This window comes from Podarcis pityusensis (genome assembly GCF_964106645.2).
Source record: "Podarcis pityusensis genome assembly, chromosome: 2".
In the NCBI taxonomy this organism is placed as follows: domain Eukaryota; kingdom Metazoa; phylum Chordata; class Lepidosauria; order Squamata; family Lacertidae; genus Podarcis; species Podarcis pityusensis.
The window spans coordinates 53,940,983-53,954,083 of NC_138029.1; the positions used below are offsets into that span (position 1 = coordinate 53,940,983).

At 40.3% G+C, this 13,101-nt stretch overlaps 1 protein-coding gene across 5 annotated transcripts in view; it reads left to right on the plus strand.

Annotated features, from left to right (window-relative positions):
• Positions 1-13,101, plus strand: part of JAKMIP2 (janus kinase and microtubule interacting protein 2) — a 102,430-nt gene that overhangs the window by 26,005 nt on the left and 63,324 nt on the right. Inside the window, exon 1 of one of the 5 annotated variants that reach the window (XM_080997129.1) lies at positions 12,417-12,538. The exons of the other annotated variants lie outside the window; for them this stretch is intronic. The gene's annotated coding sequence lies outside the window, so the exon portion shown is untranslated. Of the gene's footprint in view, positions 1-12,416; positions 12,539-13,101 lie in introns of those variants that run through there. 5 annotated transcript variants of the gene reach the window in all.

Genomic DNA, 13,101 nt, shown 5'->3' on the forward strand with positions numbered 1-13,101 from the left:
ATGGGCATGCACCCAAAAGCATATCCTACCCTCGTCTGGAAGCTGTGATTCACCTTGGGGACAATGGTGAAGTATTTTGCATTTATGGATTTGAAACAGAATATGTTCAAGAATTCCACAACTCCAGCTGGAGCCAATTGTAACCAATAGGGACATCAAGGCAGCATCCTTCAAACAGGCAACTTAAAGAAGGAAGATGTTGTTAAGGAGGCATTTCTGGCTGGCATTTTGAACAAGATACTAGAAAGCAAAGACAATCCAGAGATTAAAGTACTCCCTCCCCCCCCCCCAGCTGATTTCCAAAGCTCAAAACCATACAGTCATACCTTGGCTCCCGAACACCTTGGGAGTTGAACATTCCGGCTCCTGAACGATCGAAACCCAGAAGTGATTGTTCCAGTTTTCAAACATTCTTTTAGAAGCCAAATGTCCGACGGGGCTTCTGCAGCTTCCGATTGGCTGCAGTAGCTGCACTTTGGAAGTCAAACATTTTGGAAGTCGAACGGACTTCTGGAACGGATTCTGTTCGACTTTCGAGGTACGACTGTATTCGTTTTAATGGAGTTACAGTTTATCAACTCTCATACTGAAAAAAGATATTGTCTGTTCTGCCTTTGTATTTCCATAGATGTGGTGAACATACACAGGTAGCAACTCAATTTGGTCAGATGTTACTGTTGGTTGAGTTTGTGCCAACTAATAGAATTAATCTGAGCTTTGAAAAGCACAGAGAGGTGGAAGAGAGAAAGAGGGCGTACTCCCCTTCTCCTACTGTTTAAAGCAGCTAAAATACTAGTTAAAAGAAACCTATAAGACCAGCAAAAGAAAGAAAAACCATGCCTTAATCATTAGTACCTGCAGGGCTTTGTTTGTACACCAGCAGTGTTCACCCATGGCTTTAAAAAAAAAGAAATCAATATATGAGTACTGACACCTCATTTTTTTACCAAAAAAAGAGCACCAAGTACCAATATATCTGAGGTGAAAGTTAGGCTACCACGACTGTAATTTATTCAATACTGTTCTTAAAAGCAGCTGCATTGGCTTCCTTCTAATTCTCTGGCAAAGAGTCTGTTAAATTCCACATCCAACAGATTGTTCAGTGGTAGAATGTGCTCCCTTCCAGGTTCACAAGCAGGCATGTGAGGGAAAATCAGTAATAAAAATCATGCTTCACTGCAGTCTTAAACTGAGATATGGAAATGGTTGAAGCCATTTCCAAGAGGAAAACAGCACCACTGTGGGCGATTTTAAAGTGGCCTGCTGTCTCACCGAATCCCTATTCACATATCCCCCCACCCAGAGCCTTTATAAATAGGTTAAATAACACTGTTCCCAAACAAATCCTTAGGGATGCAGCTATGATTCACTTCCCCCCCATTGTAAAAATTGCTCATGTATTCCGACAGTCTTTCTGTTTTGTTATCAGTTACCAGTCCATAAAAAGAACATAATAAGAGCTTGCTGGATCACGCTAGTGGCCCATTTAGTCTGGCATCCTTTTCTCACAGTGGCAAACCAGATGCCTATGGGAAGATCTGTGCTCTTATGCTATAGATGTTAAGCCTTTTTTAAAGGAGTCTGTGATGTGTTGCAAAGAGCTTTTGGGAATTCTAAGTATATAGAGTGTCTACTGAATAGATTCAACTACCTATCTGTTGATCCTCTTAAATAACTTTAAAAATGTTGGTGAGACAAGCTTATCCCTCTAGAGAAGCCATGCCTTCCCTTGACGAGGCCTATTCTTTTACATTGTTATTTTTTAAAAAAGTTTTATTTATACTTTTCAGGATTATACATTTCATGAGTTTTACAATCAAATTAACATTTCAAAGTTTGACTTCCTTCCCCCTCTTTCGGCGGTTCCTTAAATTTATTTTTTAATTTCTTCTGCATAACCAAATGTCATTTAATTTGCTCATTTAATTAATCTACTTTAGATATATACTCTTATGAAACTGCAGGTTATTACAATAATCCTGCCAATGTTTTTATCTCTTTGCATCTGTAAATATTCAATAAACCATTTCCATTAAAAGTTTGTTATCTTGATTTCTTATTCTTCCGATAACTTTCGGCATTTCTGCATATTCCATAAGTTTTTGTATCCATTCTTCCTTTGCTGGGACTTCTGCTTCTTTCCATTTTGGGGCGAGTAGTATTCTGGCTGCTGTAGTAGCATACATAACTAAATTTCTATACAATTTAGGTACTTCGGTCCCTATAATTCCCAAAAGAAAAGCTTCTGGGTTTTTTTTAGAAAAGTTATTTTGAACATCCTTTTCAATTCATTATATATAATTTCCTAGTAAACTTTAACCTTAGTACAAAACTACCACATATGATAAAAAGAGCCTTCTTTCTCTTTACATTTCCAACACTTGTTTGATTTAGATTTATACATTTTTGCCAGTTTACTCAGTGTTAGATACCGACAATATATTATTTTCATATAATTTTCTATTAAACCATAACATGCTGTAAATTTTATATCCATATTCCACAGTCTTTTACATGATTAACAATCTTAGCCAAAGTCATTATGACCAGTTTATTTTATTATTATTATTATTATTATTTTGCAATGTAACAAGCTTTAATAATAGTCTTACAGTACATTACACATATATAGTACATCTCGTAGAGTAAATTGAGATTTCAATCATATACACACACAAACACACACAAAAATATACTTGTCTTTTCTTACATAGTTATAAACCTTAAGCTTCAGCTGTGTTTATACTACTTTTTATGTGGTTATTAACAAAGATTATTAACAAAAGTTATTAACAAAAAATATCATAAAAACTTTGGACTTCCTGTCAATTCCCATTTTATTCTAATAGTGAATTTACCTACCATTATTAATCTATTCTTTATATATTCTCTAATACAGTCTTACAACAATTTGTATCGTTAATCTTATTTCTCCTAGATTTCTTTATCCAAGGTCATTCAAATGCTGCCATAGACGAAAAACCATTGGTATATTTTTGTACATTTCTCTTGTATTTATCCCTTTTTTGTGCAAATTCTTGTCTTGAACTGCCCCTTAGACTGTTGGTCAATTGCGCCATTTCCACATATTCTTGTAACTTATTCTGCCGATCCATTATAGTCGGAACATTTTCCTCTTTCCAGTTCTTTGCTACTAGTGTTCGGGCCACCGTCGTAGCATATAGAAATATTTCTCTTAAGTTTTTTGGGATATCTTTACCAACGATGCTTAACAAAAACGCTTCTGGCTTTTTAAAAAATGTTGTTCCAAATATTTTTTTCAGCTCATCATAGACGAGGCCCCAGAATTCTCTTATTTTCCCACATGTCCACCACCTGTGGTACATGTCTCCATTACTTTCCCCGCACCAACAGTTACTCACGATATATTTATACTTCCTGGAAAGCCTTGACGGGGTAAGATAGCATCTATACTGCGTCTTTAGCATGTTCTCTTTAATATTGTAACACGCCGTAAAATTCATAGTTGTTTTCCAAAGGTTTTCCCATTCTGCCAACATTATGGGACCAGTTTATCTGAGATGGAATGCATCTGTTGGAACTGGTAGGGAAGAAGGCAGAGAAACCAACAGACCATTTGCCCTAATAGACCAGGGCTATCGACTGGCTGCCTTGACTATAATTTCCTGACTCTCGTTCTTAAAAACAGTTACGTTGGCTGTGTTCTGATTTTCTGGCAAAGAGGCTGATAAACATTATCACTATTTAGTGGTCACTCTAGGATTCACAATCAAGAGTGAAAACTGTGTCTCTAGAAGGTGTGTTTAATTTGCTTGACTGCCTTGCTTAACAAAGTCAAAATCAATGTCTTCATTATGGCTCAACTTTAATTGGTTTCAAGTGTTTGTTTAATGATGATTAATTGAATTAGTTTCTTTAAATCATTTAGTTAAATGAAGTCTGTCTTTTTGTAAATCTTTGTGTAAACAGACAATTTAAAATGTGCAGGTTTGACAAAAGGAACCAAAAATAAATAAATTGCAAATTTCTGTGTTTATTTCCACCTTTGGTATTGGGAGCTGGGAGAACACCTGCCTACACCAAGCCACTGGTCAGGATGCAGATTGCTGCAGACTACCTTGTATATTGTAGAAAATAGCTACACATGCACACAAACACACACACACTGTCATCTGGAGAAACACTGGAAACAGGCCACTCTGTTCGAAACCACATGGTAGGGGGCAAGAGGAGCTGCAAATTGAGAAGGCAAATAGGTGAAATAGCTTTCCTCCCCATTCTGATAATGGGAGACTCCACAGAACCAATCAAAGACCCTTCAGTCAGCAGAGCGACAGCATTGGATCAGACTCAATATATTCAATTTTAGGACCAGCTTCAGGAGAATAAGAGGGAGTACTGAGAAGTTTTTCTTCTCAGTAATCACTTTTAATATAGTCCCAGGGTTGCTGTAGATCAGGAGTTAAGCCTGTGAGCACATTTGGATGTTTGAGTGTAAAAGGTAAAGGACCCATGGATGGTTAAGTCCAGTCAAAGGCGACTACGGAGTGCGGCGCTCATCTCGCTTTCAGGCCAAGGGAGCCGGCGTTTGTCCACAGGCAGCTTTCCGGGCCATGTGGCCAGCATGACTAAACAGCATGACACCGGGACTTCCGGGTTGGCGCCATCGCCGAATGGCGGACTCCCTCCGAGCTCCGGAGGGAGCCGGCTCGGCAGGGGCTGGGTCCTACCGCGCCGGCGACGCGGGGACCCTTAAAAACCACGGGCACGGGGCCCGTGGACATGGGGACTCGGCTGGTACCGTCAGCGCCCTCCCGACTCGTGAAGGAGCCTTTTTAAAGGCTACGGATCGGGTGCCTGGGAGTGGCGTGGTACTTTGAGTCTATCGCTTCCCCTGCCGAGTGCAGCCGCATGCCATTCGTCGGAGAGCGCTGGCTTCTTCCATTTGAAATTCGGACATTTAACAAAAACCCGTGAGTAATTGGGTAACCGGGTACAAAAGGAGGAAAAAAAAAAGGAATTTTTTTTTTTCGGATTCGGCACGAGCGGGGGGGATCTAAAAAGGAAGTCAGTCCCCTCCCTGATTGTAAACATGTTAAAACAAGGACTGAGAAACCAAGATCAATTCTGAAGTTTATTGCTGATTAAAAATACCAAATTCCACGATGGAATCATTACAAGAATTGTGCTGGAGGAGAGTCGAGGGTGAGAGGGAAAAGGCAACCCCCCCCCGGGAACCGGGGCGATTCAGAGAACCTGGCGGAGAGAGATGGAGAGTTTGACAGCTGTCAAAGTAGCTGTCAAATCTTGAGAATATAAAGAGGACTTTGCTACAAGTATTTTGCTGGTTGATTTTGATACAATTGGATATAAATATGGATACAAAATGTCGGATGGAAAAAGAAACAACAATTTGACTTTTGGATGAGAGGACACAAAGTTATTGCAATCCCTCTAGAGGGGCTCTGGGACATTACAAGCGGCGTATATGGAAAACTACTCTGGGATGTGTATCACTGGTCTTAGCTCCTGGGAAAGTAGCAAAACTGAAATATTTGTTTTGTCTACAGAGGTGACAACACAATAGAATCTCTCTATTTAAGTAAGCTCCTGAATAACAAACCTCTGTAGAGATACTAGATTTCAGAATAAGAATGGTTTTGCAGCTGAACAAGACAGAAACCTGAGAAAGTAAGAAATAAAAGAGTAAAGGACCAACTACGCCACGGCAAGAACAATGGGAGGAATAACAATGATCAAGGGAAATTAAAGGCCTCGATTAGACTGGACTTTTGAAATTAAATATTATCAAAATAAGTAAATTTAAAGAAAACCGGCAAGATGAATTGAGAAAGTTTGGCTGTGGACTTGAGACCTCCAGGCCGACAACATACAGACTGATGGACATAGGGAATCTAAACCGGGGAAGGGAGGGGGAATTCTAGAATCCAAAGGCTATGTAATCAACTTTTGGAATCTTCTTCTATTTTCTATCTTTTAAATTTTTTTTTTTTTTTATATGTAACTTTGGTATTTTGATTTAACAAGTTTTGGAAAAAAAAGAAAAGGGGGAATTCGTGGAAGGAAACGGGGTAGATTTTGGGGAAAAAAATCTTTGTTTTACTTTGTTAAAGGTGAGGAGTGATGTTAAGATTGTAATTTAAATTGGCTATTAGGCATAACATATTAGGTTAAATTGGGAATGAGAACTTGTGGAACCAACGTAGGGAAAGGGGAATACAGTCGGGAGGGGAAGGAGGGAGTCCCAGAAAGAAGGTTATGAACATAAGGGTTTAAAATTGGTCTCTTTTCTTTCTTTTCTTTTTCTTTATCTTTTCTATCTTCTTTATTCTGTTATTATTGGAAATTTTAATAAATATGATTAAAAAAAAAAAAAAAATAAACAGCATGACACCATGACAAGTGCCAGAGCGCACGGAAATGCTATTTACCTTCCTGCCACAGCGGTACCTATTTATCTACTTGCAGTGATGTGCTTTCGAACTGCTAAGTTGGCAGACACTGGGACATAGCTCATCCCATCACACGGATCTGAACCGCCGACCTTCTGACTGGCAAACCCAAGAGGCTCTATGGTTTAGACCACAGCACCACTCGCATCCCTGTGTTTGACTGACACCCCTGCTGGTAACTTCTTTATTCACTCCCCTAAATCAGCTTTCCTCCACCACCCAGCCAAGAAAGAAAGATAGGAGATCTGGAAAAAAATCAGATATAGTAGAATTAATCTGAGTGTTGAAAAGCACATAGAGGTGGAAGTGAGAAAGAGTGCCTCTCTTCCAACTTCCTCCTTCAGCTCTATGTTCTTTTCACAAGAGAGAAAGGTAAGCAGCATAACTGCTTCATGAATAAGGAGTCAGTGAAGGAGAGAGGCTTTGTAGGTGTCAGGGAAAAACCTCTAGGTGCCATTGTGCTCACCACATTACCAACCCCTGCTCTAGATACTATTGAGATGCTTGCTTGCTTGTTACAGATACTGTAAAGGTAAAGGGACCCCTGACCATTAGGTCCAGTCGTGACTGACTCTGGGGTTGTGGTGCTCATCTCGCTTTATTGGCCAAGGGAGCCGGCGTACAGTCATGTGGCCAACATGACTAAGCTGCTTCTGGCGAACCAGAGCAGCGCATGGAAACGCCGTTTACCTTCCCGCCGGAGTGGTACCTATTTATCTACTTGCACTTTGACATGCTTTCAAACTGCTAGGTTGGCAGGAACAGGGACCAAGCAACAGGAGCTCACCCCGTTGCGGGGATTCGAACCGCCGATCTTCTGATCGGCAAGTCCTAGGCTCTGTGGTTTAACACACAGCGACACCCGCGTCCCTACAGATACTGTAGCCATGATTTATACATGTGGTTCACCTTCGTGTGATGGTTTTATTTGAAATTAAAATATTTAAACAAAGCAAAAAAATCATGGGCGCTTCCTAAGTTTTGTTTGAAATGAAACTGGTGGCCTCTATAATTTATGTCTTTGGGTGAAATTCATCTTTGAAATTCTAACCATGTTTTCTCAGATGTATGTCCCACTGAAGACACTGAAGGGCTTAAGCCCAGGTAGGTGGGGTTAAGATTGCAGTCTAAGAGATGAAAGAGAAAATGGGACTTACATTTTCTTTTGTTTCACTTATTCAGCAATTCCACCAGTGCTATTCCTGGCCTAATGCTTATTGATTTACTACCGAGTCCAAAATAAACCAACCTCTTCACAAAAGACACCCCAATTGCGCAGCCCACAAAGGCATGTCAGATTTGGTATATTGGGCACTTCATTATGGCATTAAAAAAATCAGTTTATATAGTGTGACATGCTATGCTTACTTTAGCCTCCAGTTTTTGTAATGGCAAGTAGGTCGTCAAGCACAAAATATGCTTGCCATTACAAAAACTGTTTTCTCAGATGTTAACTTAAAAAATGTAATTTAATATTCCATTCCTCCCTCACCAATATTAGCATTTTTATTTTTTATTTTAAATGAAGCTACTTAAAGGATTAATGTTGCTCGGACAGGAGCTTATACCAACTCCTATGGCACATTAAAACTTTGTATCCATTGTTTTCATTTCATTTGCTACTGATTGTTAGAAATTAGGAATTCCTCATGAATTGATAGGCCTTTCCAAACCAACTATGCCATCCACCTTAGACGACACAGTATCCCCCAGCACTTGAGGTAAGTTATACACCATGAGACAGGACAGTTTGAGGGGCAGCCATTCTGATATGCTCCCAGTGGGCCTTTGTGCATAGAATTACATGGGAAGCAGTGTGTGGTTGCTTCCTGCACCGTTTTTCAAAGCGATCGTATGATTTTTCCACACCCTTCTTTATTTTTAAATCAAACTTGGAGCAGACAGGCCTTCAAGTAGAATACGGCCTCAATAAAATATGGCACACAGACACTGTACACTGCAGGCCTTCCTTTTAACCAGAGAATGCTGGCTGCTGAAGACATATAGGAAACTGCCTTGTACCAGGATGGGTTATTGTGTGTCTAGCCCCATATTGTCTACTAGGACCAGAACCAGATTTTCAGAATTCCAAGCAGGTGTCTTTCCTATCATCTTCCACCTGATCTGTTTTTTGACTGGCGGTGCCATGGAACTTTCCATATGCAAAGCATGTTCTCTACCATGAGCCATGGTCTCTCCCCTCATCATCTCTTCCTTCCCCAACATGCAATTGCCAGCATTACTTAGAGAAAGGGACACTGGTACAAAACTTCCATGTCTGATGTAACATAGATTAGTTGCTCCAAAAGACAGAAAATGGAGCTCAAAGCCAAACCCGGAGCACAGTTTTGAACGTTTGCAGAATTGAAATCTGACATCTCGATGATGCAGCTTCCAGTAGTCTTTGCCCATATAACGGGTGCTCATCCATCTTTATTCTCTTAATGATTTATTAATCCAGCTTCCCATAAAATGTAAGGGAAGCCATGAATAATTTAAGTCTGGTCAAGGCATAAGAAGAAAAACATATGAAACCCAGACAGGGCAAAGCAGAAAAGAGCAGGCAGTGGTTTAATCTCAGTCTCTGTTCTCTGCAAAAAGTTCCTCTTGAAGCAGAGCTCTGCTTTAGGGTTGCATATTTTGGGGTGGGGAGCTTTTCCGAATCAAGTGCAGATAATAAAAAACAAGGCACAATATCTAGCTTGTTACTATATTGTCAAAAGAATTGGTCTCGTATATGATATTGAATAGTAATTGCAAGTCAGTGGAAATCTTAAACTGGATGCTTAGTAACACTCACTGTGGAATAGAGCTATAATGGGGGGTGGGGTGGAATCACATATAATTTGAGATTTCAACAAGGACTAGAATCTCCAGGCACTTTTGATATGATTTGGCATTCCTTTATGACATGTACAGCAGAACCATCATTTCCAAGACAACCCTTGTCACAAGTCTGGCAAATCTGTAACTATACTGATGATCTGATAACATTGATAATCTTTTCTTGGACTTTGTTATTTTAACTCACTCTGCATGTCTATTTTAAAGCGTTGTTTTTCATCTTTTAATATTTATTTGTTGCTGTAATTGCTCTTTCTGTTTTATATATATTATAAAATGAAATAATAAGAAACAACTTTACAGAAAGAGAGATTGCTTGTTACCATGACCTGCACAGTGCATTTTGTACTCACCTCCATCTGCCTAATGACGGGGCCGGCCATGCTTTATTAACTAAGAGTGAAATATGAACCTTGCCTTCTCCTTCAAGCACTTCAATGCAGTTATTAGTATTCTGCCTTGCAAACCTGCTGATGGTGGTCACATTTCCCAGGCTTTTTGTCTTGGGGCTTAAAACTACAGATTGCATGAGGATGCATTTTGATGTAATTGAGCAGAGAGGTATATTGCTGCCCTGACAGGTGCAGACACATTTTTAATGGACATATGGTACCTAAACTAGACTGCATATAGAGAGGAAGGCTTCTTTGTTTGTCAAAATCAGTTGACTGTTATTGTAGCTTAGAATAGTTGTACTTGATTTTTTAAAATGTTTTTTCCTGATTTTATGGTTTTTCTGGCTCTGTTTTATTTATTAATTATCCCCCTCCCCACGGGCTTCTGTTTCATTGCTTTAATCATGATTGCTGCTACATTTCCTCATAGTTGTCATGTTTTAGTGTGGCTTTTTGTAGACTTCTAGTAGAAAAGCAGAGTTAAATATTCAAAAGGGAATAAAGAATGAACAAAATGTGGCGGCAACAAAACCATTACCTTTCCCCCAAAGTAAACAGTTGCTATCATTGCAGCCTTATAAAAAAAAGGCAGTTGTTTCTGGTTGCTCCCATGCAACTAATATCACCTGTGGGAATGCAGGTCTGTTTCACTCTCTCAAGGTTGCAGAGAGCATGTTTGCTGTGTGCACCCTAAGCAGCGTTTCAACAATAGAGCTACAGTGGTTACAAGAGGGCAAACACCAGGTCCAGCCCATCTCTCAGAAAACACCCTTTTCTACCAACCTGGCCCAAAGAGTTGCATAGATAGTGGCTGGGTGTAGTAGCCCAATGTTACAGAGCAGGATCCATGTCACAGTACCGGGAGGGGTGTCTCTGGGGTAACAGAGGATGTTATGAAGATGCACTGTGTGTTGTTGTTTTTTAAAAGAACTCAATAGAAACAGGAGCAAATGGGACTGGGGTTAAGGGAAGACAGCCCTTAAGAAGCTGAGAAGGGGAGGTCAACAGAATGACTATGGTTGAATTCAGGAGAGAGATTTGAATAGGATAAGAGAGCACACTGTGAGGCACACAGACCTGGTTCACACATAATACGAAACTATTGTTTATAAACCATGGTTTCACACTCTCTGAATCCTGCTAAGAAGTTTAGCTATGGTTTGTTTTCTGCCAACAAACCACAGTGTGAATCCCATGATTTCTTGTTGGTTTAAGAACCTTGGCTTGCATTTACTGTGGCTTGGCATTATTAGTGAAGCCAGCACCCTTTCTTAACCATGGTTCATCCCGGGCATAAAACCAAGCTACAAAGGCACAAGGCAAAAGTACCGGTAGCTAGAAAACAAGGCAAGCTTTGAACTGGAGTCCTGAGAGCCAGACAGATCTGGAGAACCACATTTGCCCCCTGGGCCCAAGGTTTCCCATTCCTGGAATAGAGTAAATGACTGAGCAGTCAATTTACAGGAATAAAATTAAAAGAAAAGTCATTGGCAAAAGGGAAAGAAAGGGAAAAGCCTAGAAGCTTACAGATGGGAGTTTCATGGACTAGCTCAGCCATTTGTACTTATCTTTTAACATTTGATACTGAAGATTGCAATGAACATTGCTTCAGGCACTTCCTTCTATAGTTCACTCTGCCTGAGCACCATGTTATCTTCACATTCAGTGCTTGTTGTGCTGTGGAACTAATGTTTGCCTCGGACCGCTGAGAAGAGGAATAAAAATAAATTTCCTCTGCCTGTTAGAATTGCACAGCTGCGTCTGAGCTGCTCCAGGAGGAGTCTGGGAATGCAAATGTGTCTTTTAATACATGCAATTCTAATTAAGTGTAGTCATAACCCCGTGCTGTGGTAAAATTCTCTGTACTCTGAAGCTGCGTATTAAACGCTTCTCCTAAGGAGCGTGGAGAATCCCCTCAGGAGGCTGATTCCTCAACACTAGAGTCAAATTCCTTGCCTGTCTTGTTTTGAATCTGAGTGATGCTGCCAATTGAATTATTATTATTATTATTATTATTATATTTTATAGAAAATATTTCAATTAAACAAAAAAAATATTACTGGAGGGGGGAATCCTGCCATCAGAAACATTACCCAAATCAATTATTATTTTTAAAAACAACAGGCTTGCTACAAATTCCTATGACAGAAAGAGAAATATTTTGTCTGAGCTGGGCTAGAACTAGTCATTCAATCCACTCCCATTTTGTCAGTACTTTTCCGTCTTTTCAGACTTGGGACTGTGGGCTTCCATTGGGGGGGGCAAGGGGGCTGTTGCCCATTACCCTGGTGAATCATAATATCCAGATTTCCAGCTTTCATAATAAAGAATAGGTTTATAGCATTTGTAGAACCTGAGATGAGGCAATATGTACAGACACCGCTTTTAATCTTTTTTTTTTTAAAAAAAAGAAGCAAGGCTTCCTCCTCCTTTCATTGTTTTACCTTGCCTGCTTCTTTGAAACATTCCTATAGATACCCCTATTTGGGACCCATATTTAACCTGATAATGGATTTAGGGACCCACTTCATCATTTTTGCCATTATGCTGTCACAACCCACCTCATGAGATGGGTGAACTCTGGAGCCGACTGCTCACCGAGCGCTGGCTCCGCCCCCTTTTAAGCCACCGGAGCGGACCAGAGTGAAGCCTGCTCACTCGCGGTCCGCTCCTGGGTCCCGCCCCAGTCGCATCGCGGATTGGCTCGTTTAAACCGGGGTTTTTCCAGGAACCCACAAAACTCCGCGGCGCCGGGAAAGCGGGCAAGCTTGGGCAACTTGGCCTGTCTCCAACAAGATCGGGGGTACCGCGTGCCGGTCTGCAAATGGCGCCCACCTCGGATGGGTGAGCGGTTATTTTTGACCTACTGGTCAAAGATAAGTGTTCAAAGATGCACACTCATTGTCTCACACAATGAATTGAACTCTCACCCCTTTTTATTGTCCTTATCTTTTCCAGTACTCTACCCCCCGATGCTCCCTCTTTGTGTTTCTTTGAAAGACATTTCAGGGGAAAGGTTTCAATAAATACAAGAACAAATAATAAAAAAGAAAAAATATTGCAATAAAAAATATTCACTTTCAAAATGGTCATATAGGATATCTCCTGTGACATTACATATGGAGATTTTTTGGGGTATAAGAGAGAGGGAGTTTTGCTTGCAAATAATGCAAGGCACTGGGACTCAAATCTGCCTGGGAATAATCACCATTTGATGTGTAAATTGGCTGTAATTGAAAGACACACTGCACATGCTCAGAAGCATTCTCTGCAGTCTGCAAAAAAAAAAGTCTCAACTAATACATAATTAGGGAAATATAAACCTTTATATTGAAAATCCTCTATGGAGCTGAGCAAAGGTCAGTCTAGTAGAATTTAAGTGACACTGCAGGGGAAGGCAGAGCTTA